At 43.7% G+C, this 24,839-nt stretch overlaps 1 protein-coding gene across 1 annotated transcript in view; it reads left to right on the forward strand.

Moving 5' to 3' along the window:
• The window catches only part of FAM20A (FAM20A golgi associated secretory pathway pseudokinase), a 67,450-nt gene that overhangs the window by 18,134 nt on the left and 24,477 nt on the right, over positions 1 to 24,839 (forward strand). The gene's annotated exons all lie outside the window — the stretch shown is intronic.

Below are 24,839 nucleotides of genomic sequence, written 5' to 3' on the forward strand. Positions count from 1 at the left end.
GGTTAAACAGGCTAATCTCTGCTCCCTGAAGACCTTCCCTTCAAACTGTGCCTCTGGTGAGTCGGTGACACTTTGATGGCAGATGACACTTATGCGGCATTTACTCTATGTTAAGCACAGTGCTGACCACTTCACACACCACACATTTAGTCCCTGCAACAACCCCATAAGTAGGTACAGTCCTTATCCTCATTTTCAGATGAAGAAAGTGGCTCAGACAGGGTATGTTACACAAGAAACTGGATTTTGGCTGGGCACAGTGGCTCACGCCTGTAATCCCAGCACTTTAGGAGGCCAAGGCAGGTAGATCACAAGGTCAGGAGATCGAGACCATCCTGGCCAACATGGTGAAACGCCATCCCTACTAAAAATACAAAAATTAGCCAGGCGTGGTGGTGCGCACCTGTAGTCCTAGCTACTGAGGAGGCTGAGGCAAGACAATCACTTAAACCCGAGAGGCGGAGGCTACAGTGAGCAGAGATCACACCACTGAACTCCAGCCTGGGCAACAGAGTGAGACTCTGTCAAAAAAAGAAAAAGAAAGAAAGACAGAGACAGAGAGAGAGAGAGGAAAGAAGAAAAGAAAGAAAGAAAGAAAGAAAGAAAGAAAGAAAGAAAGAAAGAAAGAAAGAAGAAGGAAGGAAGGAGAAGAAAAAAGAAAAAGAAAAAGAAAGAAAGAAAGAAGAGGAAGGAAGGAAGAAAGGAAGGAAGAAGAAGAAAGAAAAAGAAAGAAAGAAGAAAGAGAAAGAAAGAAAAGAAAGAAAAAGAAAGAAAGAAAGAAAGAAAGAAAGAAAGAAAGAAAGAAACTGCATTTCAGAGATACCTTTTCAACTCCAGAGCCGAAACTCAACGCTGAGTTTCACTTTATTTCATGTCTGAGCCTGAGTCCTGGAAACCAATTTGAGAAGAGATTTGTGTCCAGGAGGCTTAGTGGGCCGTGCTGTCACAGTACACCCCTTTGCATCAGGGCCCAGAGATTTTCGAGGCAGAATTACTCCCAGTACTCTGCTCTGGAAGTATAAGTTGCTTTGCCTTTCTGGAGGGCAAGTTGGCAATAAGCAGCAGACGTTTTAAAAGTTATCCGACTCATCCCTCCTTATGCACCATAGTTTTTTATTTTTATACCAAAGCTTTTTGGTTTTCCTAATCAGGGGGAAAAATCATTATTGGTGGAGAATCTTAGCCATATTCGGATGTCACACTCGGGTCTCATCGCAATGCTGTCTTGTACTAGCAGTGCCACCTTGGAGGTGTCATTTGTGCTGCCTACATCTGGTTCCCATATGTTTACAATGGTGGTAAAAATAATAATACCAACCTTATAAGGAGTTTCTATTGGGGTTAAATGAGTTAAAAGAGCAAAGTGCTTAAAACTGCCTGGCCCCGTGTGAATGCCACATAAGAGGTAGTTAGCTATTTTCCTCATTCACACTGTAGGCCCATTTTGGGACACTGGTTCCTCTTGAGTCTGATTTTTGCTCACCAGGGCAGAAGTCCATGTGGTTTCCATCCTGGGACAATCCATGATATGCCCCTTCTCATTCAAGTCCCCTCCAGTTCGGGGCCACTCCAGCTCAGAGGCCCCATGCCCCTCTCTGGGCAGGTTTTACTCAAATGCTGAGCCAGGGCTGTGGTTCTATGAGGTCAGGATAAGGTTAAGGACGCAGTTAGCTGGAGTGGAAACAAGAGGTCCATTGCAACATAGCATAAACCAGCTCCCAGAAGAGGAAGCAATTGTATTTTAACGAGAAAGGAATGAGTTTGTTTCGGGAAACCAGCCCATTTCGCCAAAATCTCAGTAAAATCTTGGTACAGTCATTGCTTTCTCAACAGCAAACAATTAATCAGGTTCTGTGTCTCCCCCCCACCCACCACCACCATGATCTTTAAGAAGGCTCCAAGGAAATTCAAATTAAATTCTTGACAAAGCATTCGTTTCTCTGCAGCCACTGTGGAAGAGCAGAAAAAGCTCAGGTCACAACCCTGGCTTTTATTCCTCCTTTTCACTTATTATGTTGTTACTTCCGCTTTGTGGACCCTTAATTTCTTTAAGAGCTTGAGGAGAGGAGAATAAGATAATAAATGGAAATAACCTAAAATGCCTTTATAATGAGATTTATGCAAATGCAAATTATTAATAGTATTAAATCAAAAGACACATACTATGTTCAATAAGTACCAAGAGGCTGTGGCAGAGGCATTTACTGCTCACCAAAGTCCACTTGTTCTCCCGTGTGTTCTAGCCCCCGGCAGTTAGATGGGGTCATGCAACTAGTCCTGGACAATGGGTTATCAGTTGATGTGACCTGCGTCGCTTCCTGCCAAAGCACTGAAGAGCCAGCACTTCATCTTCCAGTTCCTCTCTTTTCTTGCCCTGATGACTGTGAAGACCATTTGTTGGGATCTTGGTGTGTTTATCAAGCTGGGTCCCTGAGTCAATGTGTGGAGCAGAATCCCTACTGACCTTCACGAGACAAGTAGCATGAGTGAGAAATAAGCTCTTGTTTTGATAAGTCACTCCAATTTCAGGATTAAGTTGTTGCTCTAACAGAACCTACCCTATCTCACTCAACAGGTAAATGAATTCAGATGGATTTTGCTTTACAAACTCAAAAATCAAAGTAACGTAGCATTGGTTTATTTTTCGAAAGTCCAATCAACTTGGATTCTAGGCCCTCTTTTCTGTTTGGTTGGCTAGAAAGTTAGTTTGAGTCATCACTGGAGCTCCTTACCCCAAGCCCCTCATGTTGGGTCAGTGTCCTTAGGGCATCTGGGAGCACATTTGAGAAGGACCCGTAGTCCATGTTCCATCATCTGGTCTTGTGCAGGTGGGTGGCACTGTTGGTTCTGCATCAAGTTCAAACAGGATTATTGGCTGAGGCTGGGTTTCTGGTGCCTAAAATGAGTCTTTCTCTGCACACACCTAACCGTTCCCCAGCACATTGGGTCACCTCCAAGAAACAGGCCAGACACAGACCCCAGTCAACTCTCCTTTCCCAACCTTGGAGTCTCTTCATGCTTCCCCAAAATTCTGTGCTGCTTTATGCACTTTCACATTCTCTGTTAAATCCTCCTGCCTAGCAAATGCCTTCACTGAACTTAGACTTTTTTTTTTTTTTGAAATGGAGTCTCGCTCTGTCACCAGGCTGGAGTGCAGTGGCGCGATCTCCGCTTATTGCAACCTCCGCCTCCTGGGTTCAAACAATTCTTCTGCCTCAGCCTCCTGAATAGCTGGGACTACAGGTGTGCCACCACGCCCAGCTAATTTTTTTTTTTTTTTTTTAGTAGAGACAGGGTTTCACCATGTTCACCAGGATGGTCTCGATCTCTTGACCTCGTGATCTGCCCACCTCAGCCTCCCAAAGTGCTGGGATTACAGGCATGAGCCACTGCACCTGGCCGAGCCTAGACATTTTTAAAAATCCAAGGAAGGAGTGAGAGAAGCCTTACTACCTGTCTAAACTTCCACTTGGTCCTGGATCCTAGACACCCTCTGAGGCAAGGAACACAAAGGCCCAGCTATCTTCTGAGAACAGGGGTGGGTAAAATTCCGGAAGAACAAAAAACACATTAATATCTCAATAAATTATCCTACCACATGGGTGACTGATCCTGCTGAGGAGGAAAGGAGGCCAACATTTGCAATCATTCTCTCGGTTTGCAAATCAGGTGGAAAAATAATACCACACAAATTAGCACTAGCTCACAGGCCAAGGACTTGAAAGAATTTAATCTGAGTGAGCCACAAGGAAATTTGCTTATGAACCATGAAAATATGTGCCCCAGCCTAACCCCATATTGTACCCACCTACATGCAGATTCCCCAACATTCAAATCCATCTCTCTTTCAAATGCCCATGCCTGTATGATAGGCAGTAAGGCAGAATTCAGACACTTGTGAAAATAAATATATTCTGGTAAACCTTTGATTATTAGAGGACCCAGGGGGTGGATTTTTAAAGCCCCTGCTTTTTCTTGGTCCTCTCAGAGTATTGCCTTTACACCACATTTCTTCTCTTTGCATTCAGGAAAATGGTACAGGAAAGAGAGGACACCTGTCTATCCAATGTCGCTTGCTAATAGTGTGTGTGTTTGTGTGTTTGTGTGTGTGTGTGTGTGGTGTGTGAAACATATATTTATTTATTTTAGGATTACACAGTTGGAAGATTGAAAAGAACCATAATTATGACATTTAAATAAATCAATATTGCATCTTTTGCAACTAACACGTGTGTTAGTGTTTTATCAATACGCTTGTTAAGTTGGTAGAAGTCTGACAACTAAATGCTTGCTGATTCAAATTGGTTTTCTTTTTTTAAACAATTAAGTAACATTTTTAATTTTTTGCTGTGCAGAAGCTATAGAAGGAGTGGAAAGGCTCTGAGGAACGCTTTTATGCTGTCTATGGAAAATATTAAATTACACAGAGTCCAAAATCCATCATAGCAATTTTCAGGCCATCATCAGAGGATTAAGTGCTTTATTTGCTCATTATTCTATGGCTGTAGCCCAGGATTTCTAACTCAGCATTACTGACATTTGGGGCCAGATAATTTTCTCTTGTGCAGAGCTGTCCTTTGCATTGGAGAATGTTTACAACAGCCCTCAGCACTCTCCCCACCAAATATGACAACCAAATATGTCTCCAAACGTTGCCAAACGTCCCCTGAGGGGTAAAATCGCCCCCAGTGGTGAACCACTGGTCTACAGCAGGGAGGCAACAGTTCTGCATAAAGGGAGATTCTACAGCTGCAAGGCCCCTGTGCTGTGTGAATCATCACATCACAATTAGGTTGAGGAGCTCCGCAGTCCAGCATTAATATTTCATGTTTCCCAAAATGTGTCATGTGCCATACAGAATAGAGCGGAATTGGTGTGTGCTATGTAAGGAAATGGTTTAAGAGATACCCTCTGAGCAGGAGCCTTCATGGCAGGACTTCTGCAAGCCTTGACTGTCCTTCTGCACATGGTCACTCCCTCAGAGCGGTTACCGTTGGCAGCTCTTTCTAAGTTTATTCCTGTGGAGCTAGATGTTTTGGATCTTAGCTCTATAGCCAAAACAAGAATCTGGGAAACTTGGCCTGGATAGAAGGCATCTGCTAGTTCCCTGACTCGACTCTGGGGACTCTTAGATGAGGGATCATTCTTTCATTCTTCTCCAGGGCATCTGAAAGTTGTTGTGAGGGTAGAGAAGCAGATTTTTTACTATAGACAGAGTCCCAGCTCCTAGAATGTCCCTCCTGGCCTGTCCTAGGCAACTAGCTCAGTCTGGGGCCATTTTGACTCAGATCTGTTAGGCTATCCAAAATCAACAGGGCTGAGCAAAATCAACAGGGCAAGTCTAGCCACTTTGATAAAACCATTTAAAACAATCATATTTTGATTCCTAATTTTTTCTCAGATTTCCTCATCAGTTAAGCAAGTCGCTTTGTCCCTAGGTCTCAACTACATGTAACTAACATTTTCTGTAGTACCCCCCACTAAGTGTCTGAAAGGTGTCTACAGCGAGGATCTCCCTGCCCAAACTGAGCACCCTCATAGCATTTATGGACTTACAGGTCTCTCTCCATGGGGAGGAGGCTGGGACAGTCAGAAGGGAGCCTTGGGCTCAGGGCTGCAGCATGAGGAGCCAGGAGGTGCCAGATGGACCATGATGCGGTCAGCATATAGGGTCATGATGAAGAGCTTGGCCTGGGAAGCCAGTCGGCCAGGTCCAAATCACTGCACTGTGCCTGCCACTCACCAGGCAGGTGACCTTGAGCTAGCTCAAGTCAGTTTCCTGACTTATGTCAGTTTCCTCATCTGTAAAATGGGCTAACAATGGACCTATCTTACGGGGCTGTTGTGAAGAGTCATGAGCCAGCGCATGTGAAGTCTTCATAAAAGGTGCTGGCACAGAGCCAGGGCTCCAGAAATGGTGACAATTATTACATGTGAGGGTGTGGGGGATCAAAGCGAAGAGTGCTTGAGGCAGGTATGGGGGCAGGGTCTAGAAAGCCAGAGAGGACCATGGCACTACGAATTTGGAGCTGGCTGAGCACTGGGCTTTTGTGCTCTTATGGGAGCTTGTTCCGTTGGCTGGCCAGACCCATTTAAAGGGCTCAGCATGCAGCCAAGTTTCAGAATTCAGGAGCAGATGAAGAAGCAGGAACCTCTCTCCAGCCTAACACCATCCATTTCTCCAGGGTTAGCTCCTGGGCAAGGGAAAGGCCATTCTTAGGGGGCGCCCTTTGGACTTGGTTCTCAGAAACAGCAGCGCCTAAACACCACGCCCTGCCTGGTGATTTCCATTGGTTCCATCAGCTATAACTGCCAATGGCTGATTGTGTGTATGTGTATATATATATACACATACACACACTATATATATAATATATACATATAAAGTGAAGACATATATATATAATATATATATGTAAAGTAAAGTGGACCTGGGTTGGCCAGATTGGTCTTGAACTCTTGGCCTCAGGCAATCCTCCTGCCTTGGCCTCTCAAAGTGCCAGGATTACAGGCATAAGCCACTGTGCCTGGCCTGCTTGTATATTTGTAAAAGCCACCAAAACACATTACTACAAACTGAGTGGCCTAAAACAACATAAATTTATTCTCTTACATTTCTGGAGGCCAGAGGTCCAAGCTCAAGATGTATGCAAGGCTGTGTTCCCTCCTGAGGCTCTAGGGGAGAATCCATTTCTTATCTCTCTCAGCTTCTGGTGACTCCAGGAATTTCTTTTTTTAAAAAATATTGATACGTAATAGTTGTACCTATTGACTAGTGGCCACCTCATGCCGGTCTCTGCCTCTGTGGTCACATCACCTCATCCTCTTTTCTCTGTCTTCTTCTCTATATGTCTGTTTTATAAGGGTTCTTGTAATTACATGTAGGGCCCACCCAAGTAACCCAGGATCATCTCTCGATCTCAAGATTCTTACTTTAATCATATCTGCCAGCCCATTTGGACACATAGGGTATGTACAAGGCCAGAGATTAAGACGCAGATCTCTTTGGGGGTACCATTATTCAGCCTACCCCAGGGACAATGCTAGGGAATGCCAAATAGAGCTCTTGACTTCACCTTGGTAAGCAGAACTCAGGTAACTGGGAAATTAAGCAGGAGTTGGAAATAATTCTTCACAGTGTTCCCTCCCCTTTTTAAAGGATAAAGTTACCAATACTGAGTCCCAGAAGTCATAGTAACAATAACTCACATGATGCTACAGTTTGAATGCTTGTCTTCTCCAAAATTCATGTTAAAACTTAATCTCCAATGTGGCAATATTGAGAAGTGGGGTCCTTAAGAGATGATTGAGTTATGAGGGCTCTACTGTCACGAATGGATTAACTCATTTATGGATCCATGGATTAATAGATTAACAGGTTATCATGAGAGTGGGTCTCATGGTGTTATAAGAAGAGGAAAGGAAACCAGAGCTAGTACACTCAGCCCCCTCGTCATGTGATGCCCTGCGCCACCTCAGAACTCTGCAGAGGATCGCTTAAGCCTAGGAGTTTGAGACCAGCCTGGGCAACATAGGGAGACCCTGTCTCTATAAAAATAAAAAAATTAGCATGGCATGGTGGCACACACCTGTGGTCCCAGTTACTTGGGAGGCTGAGGTAGGAGGATCACTTGGGCCTGGAAGGTTGAGGCTGCAATGAGCCATGATAGCACCACTGCACTCCAGCCTGAGTGACAGAGTGAGACCCTGTCTCAAAAAAAAAGAACTCTAGAGAGAGTTCCCACCACCAACAAGGGTCTCATCAGATGTGCCCCTCAACCTTGGACTTCCCAGCGTCTACAACTGTAAGAAATAAATGTGGCTGGGTGTGGTGGCTCACACCTGTAATCCTAGCACTTTGGGAGGCCGAGGCAGGTGGATCACCTGAGGTCAGAAGTTCAAGAGCAGCCTGGCCAACATGGTGAAACTCTGTGTCTACTAAAAATACCAAAAAAAATTAGCTGGGCTGGGCATGGTGGCTGGCACCTGTACTCCCAGCTATTTGGGAGGCTGAGGCAGGAGAATTGCTTCAACCCGGGAGGCAGAGGTTGCAGTGAGCCAAGATCACACCACTGCACTCCAGCTTGGGCGACAAGAGCTAAACTCTGCTGAAAGAAAAAAAAAGAGAAAGGAAAGAAAGGAAAGAAAGAAAAAGAAAGAAAAGAAAGAAGAAAAAGAAAGAAAAAGAAAGAAAGAAGGAAGGAAGGAAGGGAGAAAGAAAGAGAAAGGAAGGAAGGAAGGGAGAGAGAGAGAGAAAGGAAAGAGAAAGAAAGAAAGAAAAGAAAGAAAGAAAAGAAAGAAAGAAAGAAAAGAAAGAAAGAGAGAGAAGGAAGGAAGGAAGGAAAGAAGGAAGGAAGGAAGAAAAAGAAAGAAAGAGAAAGAGATAAAGAAAGAAAGAAAAGAAAGAGAAGGAAAAAGGAAGGAAGGGAAAGAGAGAGAGAAAGGAAAGAAAGAAAGAAAGAGAAAGAAAAAGGAAGGAAGGGAAAGAGAGAGAGAAAGAAAGGAAAGAAAGAGAGAAAGAAAGAAAGAAAGAAAGAAAGAAAGAAAGAAAGAAAGAAAGAAAGAAAGAGAAAGAAAGAAAAGAAAAGAAAGAAAGGAAGGAAGGAAGGGAAAGGGAGAAGTGTTATTTCTTATAAATTGCCCAGTTTCAAGTATTTTGTTACAAGCAACAAAAAACAGACTAAGAAAGATAAACTTTAATTCATTTAATCCTCACTAAAATTCTATAAGGTGGGTACATTTACTATCCTGACTTTTCACATGAGGTGAGGCACAGAGAGGTTGGATAACTTGCCCTAGGTCACACAGCTGTGAGTGGCAGAGCCAGGACTCGAGATGAAGGATCTCCCTCTCCCACTCTTTCCTCTTTCTAGATTCACAAACCCATCACTAATGGTGACTCTGATTTACAGATACAGCAGCATTGCCACCTATCACCCGCTCCTTAAAATCAAGCTTTGATTCCTGAGCTAGCTGAAGCAGATATTCTTTCAGGGCTGGAAGGACAGCCTCCAACGGTTGGCTGCATTTCTCTTTGGGGAGGTGAAATGAGAAGCAGTTAGGAGCTAACTTTGGGGTCTAGAAAATCACTGCAGCTCTGGCTCGCTCACATTGCCTCAGAGCTTTGTTTGGACTTCCCTTGGCCTCTAGCACACAGAAATAAATGGGCGAGGAGGCAGAACAGAAAGGGAAGCAATGAGAAATATGTTTTTTGAGCCCATGAGATGGAGCAGGGGGAAGAAGTCAGTCAACAATTCTTAAAACAAAAATAAATAAAGAAAAGAAAAAAGAAACAATTCTTCAGCTTGCTTATGACAACCCATAGAACTCTGATGATGAGTCAGCTCGTTCTGCTGAGGATGCATTTTGGGGAGAGTTGATCGTTCTGCATAATTCTATCATGAACACAGGCAGCCGGCACAAGTGCCGAGGTTTCAGAAATGAAGCCCATTCCAACAGTGAACACCAAAAAGCCATTTCCAAAAGCCCATGCCTTTCGTGGCCCAGTTACTCCTACTGAGTGTTACTGCTCTGATGTTCTCATACTCAGAAACTGGTTCGAAGAATCAAGAAAGCCCATTGGATAAGGACCCAGACTAATGTCTCTGAAAGTGCTCAACAAATACGTCTGGACTGTGAATTGCACAATTGCTTGTCGGAGGCAGATTTACCATGAAGCTGATGACCTCAGCCCACTTCCCCTCACTTCTCCTGTGGGTGCTGAATGCTGTAGAGTTGAGAAGGGAGCCAGGTTACAATCAAGAAATATTTCTACATACAGCTGGGCACTGTGGCTCACACCTGCAATCCCAGTACTTTGGGAGGCCAAGGCAGGTGAATGGCTTGAGCCCAGGAGTTCAAGACCAGCCTGGGAAACATAGAAAAACCCTGTCTCTACAAAGAAATAAAAATAAAACAAATAGCCAGTTGTGGTGGAATGCACCTATAGTTCCTGCTATATATATATATACACACACACATATATGTATTTCTACATAAGTTCGATCTCTCAGAAAAAAGCATTCAAGTCACCAGTAATTTATTGATTCTTTTTCATTCTAAATAAACAGTTACTGTCATACCTGGTTTTGTATTCATAATTTTGTACTCTTTTTCTTAAAGATGGTCCTCCAAATCGTGTTAGCTTCAGGTCTCACAAAACCTGAATCCTTCCATGTCACAGGAGAAATAGAATAGTATGAAGGAGGATTCTTCCAAACTCATCACAGCCATGGGGAAAAAAAAACCTTGAGAAAATGTTCTTTCTAGGACCCACGTCAAGGATAAGAACACTGAAAGAGACATATGGATCAAACAGATGCAAGATTTAATTTAAAAGCCAAGTGCTATAGAAGTTCACTATAATGCTTTTCTAATTGTCTGTGTGACAGAGTGCTCTTGGAAATGTATTAAATGAGTAAGACCAACCTTATGAACTCCACGGATAGAATTCAAGTGCAATTCCTGTGTTCAAGGGATTTTCTTCCTCAAGTTTTGATACTAGGGTTTTGGAGTATGATGGAACTTTGGCAGCAGGAAACATGTTCAAGCATCTAATAATCAGTTATTTATAGAATATTTACTGTGTGCATAGCACTTCTGAGTGGTCCTTTAAATACTGAGGAGGATGCAAAATAAATCCAGGGCAGTTCCCTGCCCTCAGGAAACTTAGAGCTTAATTGGGAAAAAAGCACATGGCTCCAGCTCTTTCGCTGCTGTTCCATTTCTCTTCTGATGGTATAGCACAATAAGCAGTAAGTTCAGTTTCCAACAAAGAGATTTTTCCTGAGTGCTGACAGCCCCATTCTCATTTTCCTCTCACTATTTGGGATCCCAGGCACTGATGACCACAGCTTCATGAACCTCTGCAGGTCAACCATCCTAACCCAGGTGATGGGACTAGGCAGACCCCATCATACCTCTCCATCTGACACAATGCCTCCTAGGATTGCTCAGGAATGAACAGCTCCAGGAAATGTGCAGGGGTTCAAATAATTAGAAAATACTTAATGGATTATCACCAAACTCCTCCCCAGGAGACCTCAGTATGAGCTCTCAAAACAGAGTGCCATTTCTCATAATAGCTTGGTAACCAGTGAATTTAGCAAAATGTAAATTCTGTGGCATGCAATTTAAATAGCTATACTTGAGAGGACTTGGCATCACTGCTTTTGGAGGAGAATGTGTGGCCAGATGCCAAGGGGAGACTAGTTATTTCAGCAGAAAGGACAGAAGTTATTTCTCATTATCATTTCAGTTCATCCTAACTCAGGAAAGCCCCAGGAAATTTAAGATATGACAAAGTTGGAAAGAAGGAAGAATGGGAGGTAGGATTTCTAGAAATTTTAACATTATAGCAAACATATCATATCCAGAGAGCATGCAAATCAATTTATCCTTTACTGGGCTTGAGTAAGCTTATGGTTCCCATTAGCTGTCTTTCCAGAAAAATACAGAAGGTAGTTCTCCTAAAGCTATCATCCACTGGGTGTGAGATAAGAAGCACATTAATTCATTCAACAAATATTTATTGAGCATCTGTTGGCCAGGTGTGGTGGCTCACACCTGTAATGCCAGCACTTTGGGAGGCTGAGGCAGGCAGATCTCTTGAGGTCAGGAGTTCAAGACCAGCCTGACAAACGGTGAAACCCTGTCTCTACTAAAAATACAAAAATTAGCCAGGTGTGGTGGCAGGCGCCTGTAATCCCAGCTACTTGGGAGGCTAAGGCAGGAGAATCGCTTAAACCTGGGAGGTGGAGGTTGCAGTGAGCTGAGATCATACCACTACACTCCAGCCTGGGCGACAAAGCAAGACTCAGTCTCAAAAAAAAAAAAATTGTATATATATATATTTATCGAGCATCTGTTATGTGCTCAGGATGCTAAGGATTCAAGGGTTAAGCAGAAACAGAAATAGACTCTACCTTTGTGGGGTGGATGAACACAAGCAAATGTGAACTGTAAGTGCAGCATAGATGAAGGAGAGAGACACCGTGCAACGAAACACAGAAACAGAGACATGGGACCTATCCGGAGGCCAATGCGACTTCCAAGGAATGAAGGCCTGAGCTGGTAGACAAATGAGACAAATGAGGAGGCAAAGATGAGGAAAGTGTGCCCCAGGCCAAGGATATGGCTGTTCCAAGCACCCATGGTGGATAGATCATTGCCTTTGTAGCTGGGGTAGAAGAACATGAACCTAGACCAGTGAGTCCAATAGAACTTTTCACAATGATGAAAATGTTTTATCATCTGTGCTGTGCAGAAGGGTAGCCACTAGTTACATGTGGCTACTTAGCAATTAAAATGTGGTGGATGTGGCTGGTGTGACTTTAGTTTTTATTAGTTTAAATGTAATTAGTCACATGTGGCTATTATCGATTGCATATTGGCTAGTGCAGGCCTAAGGAAGCTTGTTTTTATTTAACCTCAATAAAGAGACATTGAGTGCTTCTGAGCAGGAGGCTAAAGGATTAGATTTGCATTTTGAAAAAGAAATCATTCTGGTTACAGTTAGGAGTGCCGGTCAAAGAGAGTCCCAGTGGAACTTCCAGTTAGGAGGCTATTGGAAAAGTCCAGATGACAGGCTAGGGTGATGGTGGTAGAGATGAGGGGTGGACAGATTCAAGAGCTATTAAAGGAGGTAACATCTACATAATTTGGTGATGCAGGGGACATTTTGGGAAGGGAGAGAGAAATTTCAAGGATAACTCCTGGAATTCTGATCAGCTGCAGGTAGCTTCTGTATGCTTTGTGGCTAGTGGCTAAGACAGTGACCTCACCCTTAGAAAGATCTAGAAGTGCCTGGGAATTTTATTCTGTTAGAAACTCCCCACCTCTGCTCCCACACCTACCCAAAATATATCCATGTCAAATCCCTGGAACCTTTGAATGTTACCTTATATGGAAAAAGGGCCTTTGCACATATGATTAAGTTAACAATCTTGAGATGAAGAGATAATCCTGGGTTATCTGGGTATCTCAGTGCTTGCACAGAATCCTTATAGGAGAGGAAAGAATAAAGAGAAGAGGAAGAAACAAGGTAAGCACAGAGGCAGAGATTAGCACGATGCGGCCACAAGACCAGGGATGCCTGGAACCACCATAAGCTAAGAGAAACAAGGAATAGATTCTCCCCTAGAGAGTGAAACTCCCCTAGAGTCTTCAGAAAGCATAAAGTCTTGAAAATACCTTGATTGTGGACTTCTGGCCTCCAGAAGTATGACACAGTAAGTTTCTTTTATTTTATTTATTTTTAAAATTTTTATTTATTTATTTATTTATTTTAGAGATGGAGTCTCACTCTGTCACCCAGGCTGGAGTGCAGTGACGCGATCTCCGCTCACTGCAAGCTCTACCTCCCGGGTTCACGTCATTCTCCTGCCTCAGCCTCTCCTAGTAGCTGGGACTACAGGTGCCTGCCACCACACCCAGCTAATTTTTTGTATTTTTAGTAGAGACGGGGTTTCACCGTGTTAGCCAGGATGGTCTCGATCTCCTGACCTCGTGATCCACCCGCCTCGGCCTCCCAAAGTGCTGGGATAACAGGCATGATCCACCGCGCCCGGCCGTTTCTTTTGTTTTAAATGATCAAGTTTGTGGTCATGTGTTATGGCAGCCTCAGTAAACTCAGACACTCCCCCTATTCTCTCTTTCCCCAAGAACAGTCATAGCCAATGACTGACCAGAGTGAGACAGTATGTATTCATCCGTTTTTGCACTGCTATAAAGAAATACCCGAGACGGAGTAATGTATACGAAAAGAGGTTTAGGCCAGGCGGGGTGGCTCACGCTTGTAATCCCAGCATTTTGGGAGGCCGAGGCAGGCGGATCACGAGGTCAGGAGATCGAGACCATCCTGGCTAACACGGTGAAACCCCGTCTCTACTAAAAATACAAAAAATTAGCCGGGCGTGGTGGCGGGCGCCTGTAGTCCCAGCTACTAGGAGAGGCTGAGGCAGGAGAATGGCGTGAACCCGGGAGGCGGAGCTTGCAGTGAGCCGAGATCGCGCCACTGCACTCCAGCCTGGGCGACAGAGCGAGACTCCGTCTCAAACAAAAAAAAAAGAAAAGAAAAGAGGTTTAACTGACTCACAGTTCCGCATGGCTGGGGAGCCTCAGGAAATTTACAATCATGGCAGGAGGTGAAGGAGAAGCAGGTAACTTCTTCACAAGGTGGCAAGAGGGAGTGAGTGCAAGAACAAGGAAGTGCCACACTAAAACCATCAGCTCTCTTGAGAACTCACTCACTATCATGAGAACAGCATGGGGGAAACCACCCCCATGATCCAGTCACCTTGACCTGCTCCCTTCGTTGACATGTGGGGATTACAATTCGAGATGAGATTTGGGTGGGGACACAGAGCCAAACCATATCAGAGTACAAAGGCTCAGCTCCTTTGCTTCAATGCAGGACAAACTTTCAGGTGTACCAAGCCTAACAGCTCCCCAAAGGATCAGAACAAGACTAGGACTTCTTTGTCTGGCTTCTTCCTCCCCTGTCCTCACTTTCTTACTAGTTTCTCCAGAGGTGCCTTCATAATAAATCACCTGCTCCTAAACCCAAAGCCCAGGGCCAGCTTCAGGGAGAACCTGACCTATGACAGGTGGCCTTCACTGGGCAGAACAGAAGCCACAACTGAGGCCCAGGCTTAGAGAGACAATCAAGAGTTTAGTTTTAAACATGTTGAATGTAGACGCTTTTAAGGCAGGGGTTGGCAAGCTGTGGCCTGCAGACAAAATCTGGCCCATGACCACTTGATTTTGTAAAAACAAACAAAAAAAGCAGCATTAGAACACAGCTTTGCCTGTTCGTTTACAGATTGCCTAAGGTTCCTTTCATGCAATAACAGCAGGTTTGGGCAGTTGAGGCAGAGACCATATGGTCCACCAAGGCTAAAATATTTGCTATCTTGTCCTTTACAGATATGAGCAGTGGAATTTATGAGTCTACAGCTGAGAGAGCTGGCAGAAAAAATTTATGAGCCCTTTGCACACAAGTGATCATTGAAGCTAGGGGGGTGGATGCAACCACATCCAAAGCAAGGCTAGAGGGAGAAAGAAAAAGAGCCAGAACAGAAGCTTTCAGAATTGTAGTATTTAATGACGGACCAAGGTAGACTGAAAAGGAAACACAGACTAAGAGGCCGAAGATGCAGAAGTAAATCCAAGGAAGTTCCTTAAATTTTGAAAGATCAAAAAACATCTTTCATGTGGACCATTTATTTTCATATCTGAAGACACTGAAAGCTTTTATTTTCTCCTAGAGAGTCAGCATTTAAAACCACCCATCACAAGCAATGTGTTTTCTCCAGGGCAATCAAAATGATTTTGAATTAAATTATTTTGGAGTTAGTTTGTCCCAATGCAACTAAAAACATAGAGAGAAACATCGTATACCTATGCAAACCCTTAGCTCTGAACTATCCAGTGATGTTCAAACTCATAGAGAAGTGTCTAATCTTGACTAACCCTTTTGCTATTTTCCCTCTTTGACCCTGCTGTACCATTGCCTAACTCCTGGGGAGTTCCTTTATTTAGAAAGTTTTCTTTGTACGCAACTTGGAGCGAAATACTCTGAAAAAGACCATATTTGTCTTGGATTATAAACCATCAAACCCCTAAAATATTTTGTAACCCACTAATACCAAAAATATACTCAGGCCATGGTAGCTGCATATGTCAGTACTAGTGGAGAGCTTCCAACTTCTTTCCATAATAAACGTTAAGTACCTTCTGTGCACAAGGTGCTGTGCTAAGTTTTGGAAGGGGCACAAAGTTGAGTAAGATGTTGCCTCTGCCCGCCCTCAGTTAGAAGAAATGAGAAATATGCCTAAATCACTATTACTCAAAATATGGCAAGAACAATAAAAGAAATTGGAGTTTTATGAAAATTTGGGGGAGTGAGAAAGAAAGCTCACCTCTGGTTGGTTGTAGGACTGGAAAAGGTTCAAGGAGGAAGTTCCATGGGAGTTTGGCTGGGAGGAATTTCTGGAGATGAAAATGTAGAAGAAGGCATTCCAAGGTGATGGAACAGCATGAGGTGGGAGGAAAGTACAGGAACACTAAACATAGAACTTAGGTAGGAGGGCAACGGGTGGGGAGGAAGATTTAAAGAAATAAAACACTTGGGGAAATGCTAAAGTAGGAATTTCGATAAGAGTCCACAGACAACGAGGACCTATTGAAGGATTTCATAGGAGGGAAATAAGTGCTTGCAGCTGTGCCCTGGACAGTGAATTTGGCAGTGATGGAGGCCTGGAGTAGAGAAGGGAAGAAGACTGAGGTGGTGAATATCAGTAAAGAGACTATTCCAGGATCCAGATAAGAGGGTTAAGGCACAGGCAACTGGAAAAAAAGGGAAAATTAAGAGGTAATGGATGGCCGGGCATGGTGGCTCACGCCTGTAATCTCAGCACTTTAGGAGGCAGAGGCAGGCAGATCACTTGAGGTCAGGAGTTCAAAACCAGCCTGGCCAACATGGTGAAACCCCATCTCTACTAAAAATACAAAAGTTAGCCATGCGTGGCGGCATGCACCTGTAATCCCAGCTACTTGGGAGGCTAATGCAGGAGAATTGCTTGAACCCAGGAAGCAGAGGTTGCAGTGAGCCAAGACCGGGCCACTGCACTCCAGCCTGGGGGACAGAGCAAGACTCCATCTCAAAAAAAAAAAAAAAAAAAAAAAAAAAAGGAGGTAATGGAGGTTAAACTCCAGGATTTAGAAATGATTGGGAAGAGGCAGGAACCAAAGATGTCTGTGCTTTGTAGCTGGGAGACCTTAGGAATGAACAGCTAGCTATATAGTTTTGGAGGGGAACAAACGGGGGTCTCGACTTCCCCTTCTGATACTGCCCCACTTCTCCACTGTAACACCCATTGAGGAGGATTGCTGTGTCTATATTTGCATGGTCAGGTATTAAAATTACTCCAAAGGGGACTGACCTCAACCCCCAAAGAACTGTTGAATATAACAGCCATAAACCTATGCTCTAAAACTAAGTTGGAGGTGGGGGTCCAATCCTATTCCTTCTATTTCCTCAATACAAGGAAATGTAGGCACTGGGGAAGATTTTCAGACCTGAAGCCGTGTGGTTAGTGACTAGGAGCATGGGGAGCCGTCCAGTCTTCTGAGAACCCTCCAAATCCTCCCTGAACCCTCTGAGTCACAGCCGTCTCCCCTCCCTGCCTGGAGCACTCGCAGCACCCCAGTGACTCTGCCCTCAGGGCCCCAGAAGAAAACAGGGTGCAGTTTGGCACCCTCCTCATGCCCTCAGCTCCCATATCCCAGGAAGCAAATGGGACTCCAGGCTCCCATTTAGGCCACCGAAGCTCCATTTCCAGGCTTCCTGCCATCCCCATGCCTGCAGTCACCCACCTCCTAAGGCCCAAGCCCAGACCTGCCTTGGCTCTCCCTCTAATGCCTTGATAACCTGCCTGTTGCTTAGTCTGCACAACAAGAGACCACAGAAAAGCTACAGCAGGATTCCAAGGTCCCTTGGATGATCTGCAGTCTCACACACATGCCAAGGCATGCAAATTGTGGTGGTGTCTAATGCAAGTATGACATAGATGCCATTCCCTTGCTTATGGGATGTTCCAAGGGGTTTTGCGGTGGCTTACAAAGCTGGTTGTTTCTGGTTACCCAGTAGAACAGTGTTTTTGAAAAAAATCATCATCCACCTGCTCTCTCATCTTTATAAGTGGTAAAAATCATTATTAAAAATAGCCACCATTCTTGGATGCCTACTCTATGGTTGACTATTACTGCACTTAATTCTGATGGTATACAAGGAGGTAGTATCAGCATTCCCCACTTCCCACAACAGGTAACCTGAAGCTCAGAGGGCTTAAACTACTTTTTAAGCCTGTACCCTATCTTCAGTCTTCTCATTTGCAAATTGTGGATAGGAATATGTATCTCGTGGGGGGCTGCAGGATCACATAAGACATCGTGTTCATAGCAACGACACTAGCATTGATTTTTGATGCTCCACTGGTGAGAGGCAGAACCAGGTCCTTGTGACACAGACTCTGCATCCCTTTCTGTTATTGCACTACTGATTAGTTCTTGTTCGACTCGCTGTGCATTCTGTGACCCTCTCACCTCATTACAGCAGTGGTCAAACTATGACATTGTCATCATTGTCATCAACCTGTGACACCAAAACAGAGCCCTGTGTTTGGCCTTTGTGCTGTTTATCCTTTATTTGGGAGAGTCAAAGAAAGGTTAATGCTAGAGATGGAGACATTTGAGATGGTCCTTGAAGGACTTCTGTAGATGAAGACTGATATTGAAATGGACTGACATCTTGGAAGCATCTCAAGAAAAAGATTTAGGGAGATTTAGAGAGGTTAAAACAACAACAGTAACCCTAAATTAGTCTGGAGATGAAACAAGGGCACTGTGTGATAATGAAGGTTACTGAGAAAGATGCCTATCATGTTGACCCACCTGTAAGATCATCTTAGGGAAGTGGTTTTGTTTGTTTAAGAAAAAAAAAAGTCCCTAATAACTGTGGACATGGGGAACAAATGTCAGAGTCTTGCATGGACATCATGGGGCAGATGAGGTTCTGTCCTTCCAGGGTGTGGGCTGTGAAAAGTGGAAGCTGACACCATCTCCCAGAGCCAGTGCAAGTGCATGGCACATCAGGAAGGGGTTTGCATCTTTCATTTTTTTTTTTTTTTGAAACGGAGTCTCACTCTTGTTGCCTCGGCTGGAGTGCAGTGTCACGATCCCAGCTCACTACGACCTCCGCTTCCCGAGTTCAAGCAATTCTCCTGCCTCAGCCTCCCAAGTAGCTGGGATTACAGGTGCCTGCCACCACACCCGGCTAATTTTTGTATTTTTAGTAGAGACAGGATTTCACCATGTTGGCCAGGCTGGTCTTGAACTCCTGATCTCAGGTGATGTGCCTGCCTCAGCCTCCCAAAGTGCTGGGATTCCAGGTGTGAGTCACCGCGCCCGGCTGTTTGCATCTTTTAAAGGGCAGCTTAAAAATATGATCCTAACCAGCTGGAGGAAAGGGATCCATTCCATTCAGATAACTAAGTCCAAGTATGATGGCTGCATCCAGGCACTCAAACGATGCCTTTGGGCAACCTCTTGCCCTCTGTTGCTTACTTCACTGTTCAGTTTTCCTCAGTGGTGGCAATACCAGGCAGGCTTTCTGGTATCTGGCAGCTCTTCACGTACAGTCTTCTCGTAGCTGAGAATCCCAGAAAAAGAGAACAGCTCTTCTCTGCTAGCCTTTGAAAAATCTTTAAGAATCCTCAGATTGATACAGCTTGGGTCATTCGCACATGCCTGAATTAACCACGGGACTCAAGGAAATGAGGCATTGTGATCTGAAATTGTGGGTCACAGATCACCCAAGTACAAGAGGAAATTTTTTTTTGCCAGGTCTGGGAAATGCAATTCAATGAGAAGACGCGATGCTTAAAAAAAAAAAAAAAAGGGTGGGGGATGGAAAAGGATGCTAGATGGGGAGACACATGGAGGAGTGAGAAAGAGGTATGCAAAAACAACTTTCAGTGTAATTTTTTTAATTGCACAATTACAGAAATATATAAAGTAAAAATGATGCACCTCATGCATACCCCCAGGGCCCACCATCATTGAGTTTGGTATGTGTTCTTTTCATGCACACTAAATGAAAGTGTCTATGTCTATATAAGCACCTGTATACGATATTTTTAGCAAAAAGAAAAAGACCCACTCTACACTGTTCTGAAATTAGACATCCTTCTACGTCACTACGTATAGAGATATCTCTTAAATACCCCTGTCCTAGATATTTCTCTTTTCTCCAGTTTTTACAGTTACAAACAATAGTGAACACCTTTGAACATATTTCCCTGCACAGTTGTGCAAATCATTCTACAGGATAAGTTGCAGAAGTGAAATTGCTAAGTCAAAGGGTACACTCATTACACATTTTGAAATGTACTGGGGGCCGGGCGCGGTGGCTCACGCCTGTAATCCCAGCACTTTGAGAGGCTGAGGCGGGTGGATCACCTGAGGTCAGGAGTTCAAGACCATCCTGGCCAACATGGTGAAACCCCATCTCTACTAAAAAAACAAAAATTAGCCAGGCATGGTGGCACACGCCTGTAATCCCAGCTACTCGAGAGGCTGAGGCAGGAGAATTGCTTGAATCCGGGAGGCGGAGGTTGCACTGAGCCGAGATCATGCCACTGAACTCCAGCCTGGGCGACAGAGGGAGACCCCATCTCAAAAAAAAAAAAAAAAAGAAAGAAAGAAAAAGAAAAAAAGAAATGTACTGGGAAATTACCCTCTAGAACAATGTGCCAACTACACTCTCATCAATAATTCAAGAAGGCATTATAATAATGCTACTTGATAAGCCTGTTTAAAACTTTTTAAGGTTTCCATTTTGAAAGGGTTTTTATAATTGTAAAATTCATATGGATAAGTATACAAGTTGGACTATATAGGAAAACTCTTAAAAAAAAAATAAGAGCAATCAAAAAGACTAGCCCAACCAGCTGTTAAAGTGTTTTATCAAGTTAAAAAAGTTCAACAGCATTGCCTTGGAATATGGCCAGACAGAGAATGAAACAGAATGGAGCTTCCAGAAATAGACCCAACTACAAATGGAAATGTTTTGTCTGATAAAGATGACATTTCAAATCAGTGAAATTAAAAAATGAATTTGTTTAATAAATGATTGTTAGAGAACTAGCTAGTCATCTTGGAGGGCGGAAAAAAGGTGAACCCATACCTAACACGTTTTATCTAAATAAATTCTAGACCTCTCAGCTATTTAAATGGAAAAAAACGAAACCACAAAATACTAGAGAAAACCATGCTTTGGTTTGGTTTCTTATTCTTGTAATTTCAAAGTGAGACTGGCCTAAGAATTGCACAGAAGTTGGAGCCATGAATAAGTGGGTTGGTCATTTCAACCTTACAAAAAAATCAACATTTTTGCATTTTAAAAAATCACCATAAGTGAAGTCAAAAGATTGACAACAAACTGGGAGAAAAATGCAAATTATATCAGAAAAAAATGTAATTTTCTGAGTGTATAAACTCAATAGGAAAAAGACTAACAAGTCAGTACAAACATAGGCAAACATAATGCAAATGACTCTTGAACAGATGAAAAGATGTTCTACTTCCCTCATAACAAGATAGAGATGCAAATTCAAAATGCACTGTGATACCATTTCTCACCTATTAGACTGACAAGGATCAAGAAGTGTAACTACACTGTTGGCAAAGCTTCTTGAATACAGTCTCATACAATGCTGGGGGAGAGGGATTAGCAGTATCTTGCCTTGGCAGAGGGTACTTTGGTAATATCAGTAACAATTATAAATGCACTTACCCTCTGACCCATCAACAACACTTCTAGGAATTTATCATACCAATACACTCTCACACATGGGGAACATCATATTTATAGGTCGAATGTCCCAGCATTGCTCAGCATAACAAAACATTACAAACAACCCAGAAGTTTGCTAGTAGATGATGTCTTCATCTATTCAGACTGCTATAACAAAGTAACATAAACTGATTGGCTTATAAACAACAGAAATTTGTTTCTTGCAGTTCTAGAGGCTGGGAAGTCCAAGATTAAGCCACCAGCAGATTCAGTGTCTAGTGTGAGGACCTGCTTTCCGGTTCATAGATGAAGCCTTCTCTCTTCACATGGTGGGAGAGATGAGATAGCATTCTGAGATCTCTATTTTTTTTTTTTTTTTTTTGAGATGGAGTTTCACTCTGTCGCCAGGCCGGAGTGCAGTGGCACGATCTCGGCTCACTGCAACCTCCACCTCCCAGGTTCAAGTGATTCTCCTGCCTCAGCCTTCCAAGTAGCTGGGACTGCAGGTGCATGCCACCATAACCCCAGCACTTTGGGAGGCCAAGGCGGGTGGATCACGAGGTCAAGAGATTGAGACCATCTGGCCAACATGGTGAAACCCGTCTCTACTAAAAATACGGGATCTCTTTTAGAAGGGCACTAATCCCACCCATGAGGGCTCTACCCTCATGACCCAATCACTCCCCAATGGCCCCACTTCCTAATACTATCATATTGGGGATTAGGTTTCAACATATGAATTTAGGGGTAACACAAACATTCAGACCATAGCAGGTTAATGATGTGATTTTCATACACTGGAATATGATGTGAACTTAACAAAGAATGAGGAGCTTTCTGTGTACTGAATTGGAAAAATCACCAGACCCTATTGACAGGAAAATAAAGCAAGTTTCAGGACAGCACGGATTTTATATTATCATACCTATAAAAATAAAGGTGGAAAAAAACAATGGGAAAAAACATCAGCAACATAAGTTGCCTCTGGAGAGGGGAAGCGGGTTAATTCAGGGACAGGATGGAAGGAAGAGTCTTGACATTTAACATTTTGAGCCATGTAAATGCATTTATTTGCTACTTAAAAAATAAGTAAAATCAAACGTTCTAAAATGCTCTTTTTTTCCTAAAAGAAATACTGTTCTTTTCAGGAAACTATTTCCAAGGAAAATTCCAGTATTGCAGAGTCAGGAGCAAAGTGATTTCTACTTCTCCCCTGAAGATCATGTGATTCATAACTAAGGTTTTATTTTTATTGATGAAAGCAACAGCTATGAAGACTTTGTGCTTTATTTTTGTGATATATACTTCTTCTCTTTCCTTAAAAGTAAGGCCAGTGTTACCAGACAATGGCCTCACTGTCCAACACAAATAGAAGGCAATACTATGGCATGGCTTTTAAGGGAAAAGAAAAGTTTTATTGCAGAGTCACCCAGCAAGGAGACAGGAGGCAATGCTCAAATCTGTCTACCTGAGCTGGGGTCTCAGGGCAGGTTTCATAGGCAGAGAGTAACTATGAAAGATTCTATGGCCATATCACCCTGAGTGTGCCTGATCTCAGAAGCTAATCAGGGTCGGGACTGGTTAGTACTTGGATGGGAGTAACTATGAAAGAGATGGGAAAACACAAGAAGGCATGATCTGGTCTTTTGTTTTGTTTTGTTTTTTGTTTTGGAGACAGAGTCTGGCTCTGTCGCCAGGCTGAAGTGCACTGGCGCTATCTTGGCTCACTGCAACTTCCCCCTCCTGGGTTCAAGCGATTCTCCTGCCTCAGCCTCCTGAGTAGCTGGGACTACAGGCGCATGCCACCACGCCCAGCTAATTTTTGTGTTTTTAGTAGAGACATGGTTTCATCATGTTGGCCAGGATGGTCTCGATCTGTTGACCTCGTGATCCGCCCGCCTCAGCCTCCCAAAGTGTTGGGATTGGGTCATGCAAAGAGGTGGTGCTGGATCCGTGGCTTTTAAGGTCATACTGCAAGAAAACAGGGTGCCATGCCCCTCATTTATTAATTTGTTCCCCACACCCGATTTCAATACTTAGGTTCCACATGTGGTTGACTTTTTCATTCCAGCAGGCTCTGGGGTCAGGAATCAGGCATCTTTGGTCCCTATAGGCACACTCTAGGTTACTGTCTTGCAACCCAGGGGTCCCTTGTGACTGAAAAACAACTCATCATCTTGTTATATTTTATTACTGACAAAATTGAACCAGGATGAACTAGTTCTGCAGTTATACTAGCTTAATAACTAAGTTTATCTTGGCTGATATTACGACTAGCTATATAGAAATATATTTTTATATGAATGGATTTTTATAGAGCCATTTAAAATATAGTGATATTTACTGTTGTCATATTGAGCTGCCATTTTAGAATTCTACTTTTTGTTTTAAGCATAATGAGAAAAAAGAAAAAGCAGGTGAATTCTCTCTCACTTCACCACTTTTATACCTGTAAGCACACAGCCATAATTAGAGCACTGGCCAGTGATGTGCTGGAAAACCAGCTCTCCTGAGTGGGGAAAAAAGTCCTGATTTGTAGCATTTGCCCATTTCCATGGTGTAAATACACCCACCATGCCCGATTTCAAGCCTGTCCAAACCAGCTCCAGCACGCCCCTACTGGTTGCCCACTTAGGAACAAAGAGCGCTCAAGCAGTTTCTGATAAGAAATCAATTACTCGGCCGGGCGCGGTGCCTCACGTCTGTAATCCCAGCACTTTGGGAGGCCCAGGCAGGTGGATCACGAGGTCAGGAGATCAAGACCTTCCTGGCTAACACGGTGAAACCCCGTCTCTACTAAAAATACAAATTAGCCAGGTGTGGTGGCGGGTGCCGGTAGTCCCAGCTACTCGGGAGGCTGAGGCAGGAGAATGGCGTGAATCCGGGAGGGGGAGCTTGCAGTGGGCCGAGATCGAGCCACTGTGCTCCAGCCTGGGCAACAGAGCAAGACTCCGTCTCAAAAAAAAAAAAAAAAAACAGAATCAATTACTCTTGACAATTCCATCTTAACCATTAAAAAACAAAACAAAAAAACAGTGGGAGGACACAGCAAATATCCTTTCTTCCCTGTCCACACCCCTACCCCAGGAGGCTTGTGACCGTAACTCTGGCAAAGGCAGAATAGCTAACCAGAAAGCCATGCGTCCCCACCTAACAGTAAATGTGAATGTTTTCAGGAGAGTTTGTCCTAGTCCAGAAGGTACACTCCATTTGCCACATTTGTTTTTGATTTGGATGCTGAGTCCCTGATTTGTTATGGCTGGAATCCATGAGCTATCAGCTCCACTGAAGAAAACTCCACCTCCCTCCCACCCCTCTCCCAAAACCCAGCTCAGCCAGAATAATTATTCCTTTCTCCTAACTCATCTTCTGTGCTGCTCTAGTTCAGGGTGACTAACGTAGCGGAGGACTTTTTGCCCTTTTCAGAAGACTCCCAGGGGAGTTTCGCAGACACATAGCTTTAACTTTAAGTAGCCTTGGGAAC

Source organism: Nomascus leucogenys, chromosome 14 (genome assembly GCF_006542625.1).
Source record: "Nomascus leucogenys isolate Asia chromosome 14, Asia_NLE_v1, whole genome shotgun sequence".
Lineage (NCBI taxonomy): Eukaryota > Metazoa > Chordata > Mammalia > Primates > Hylobatidae > Nomascus > Nomascus leucogenys.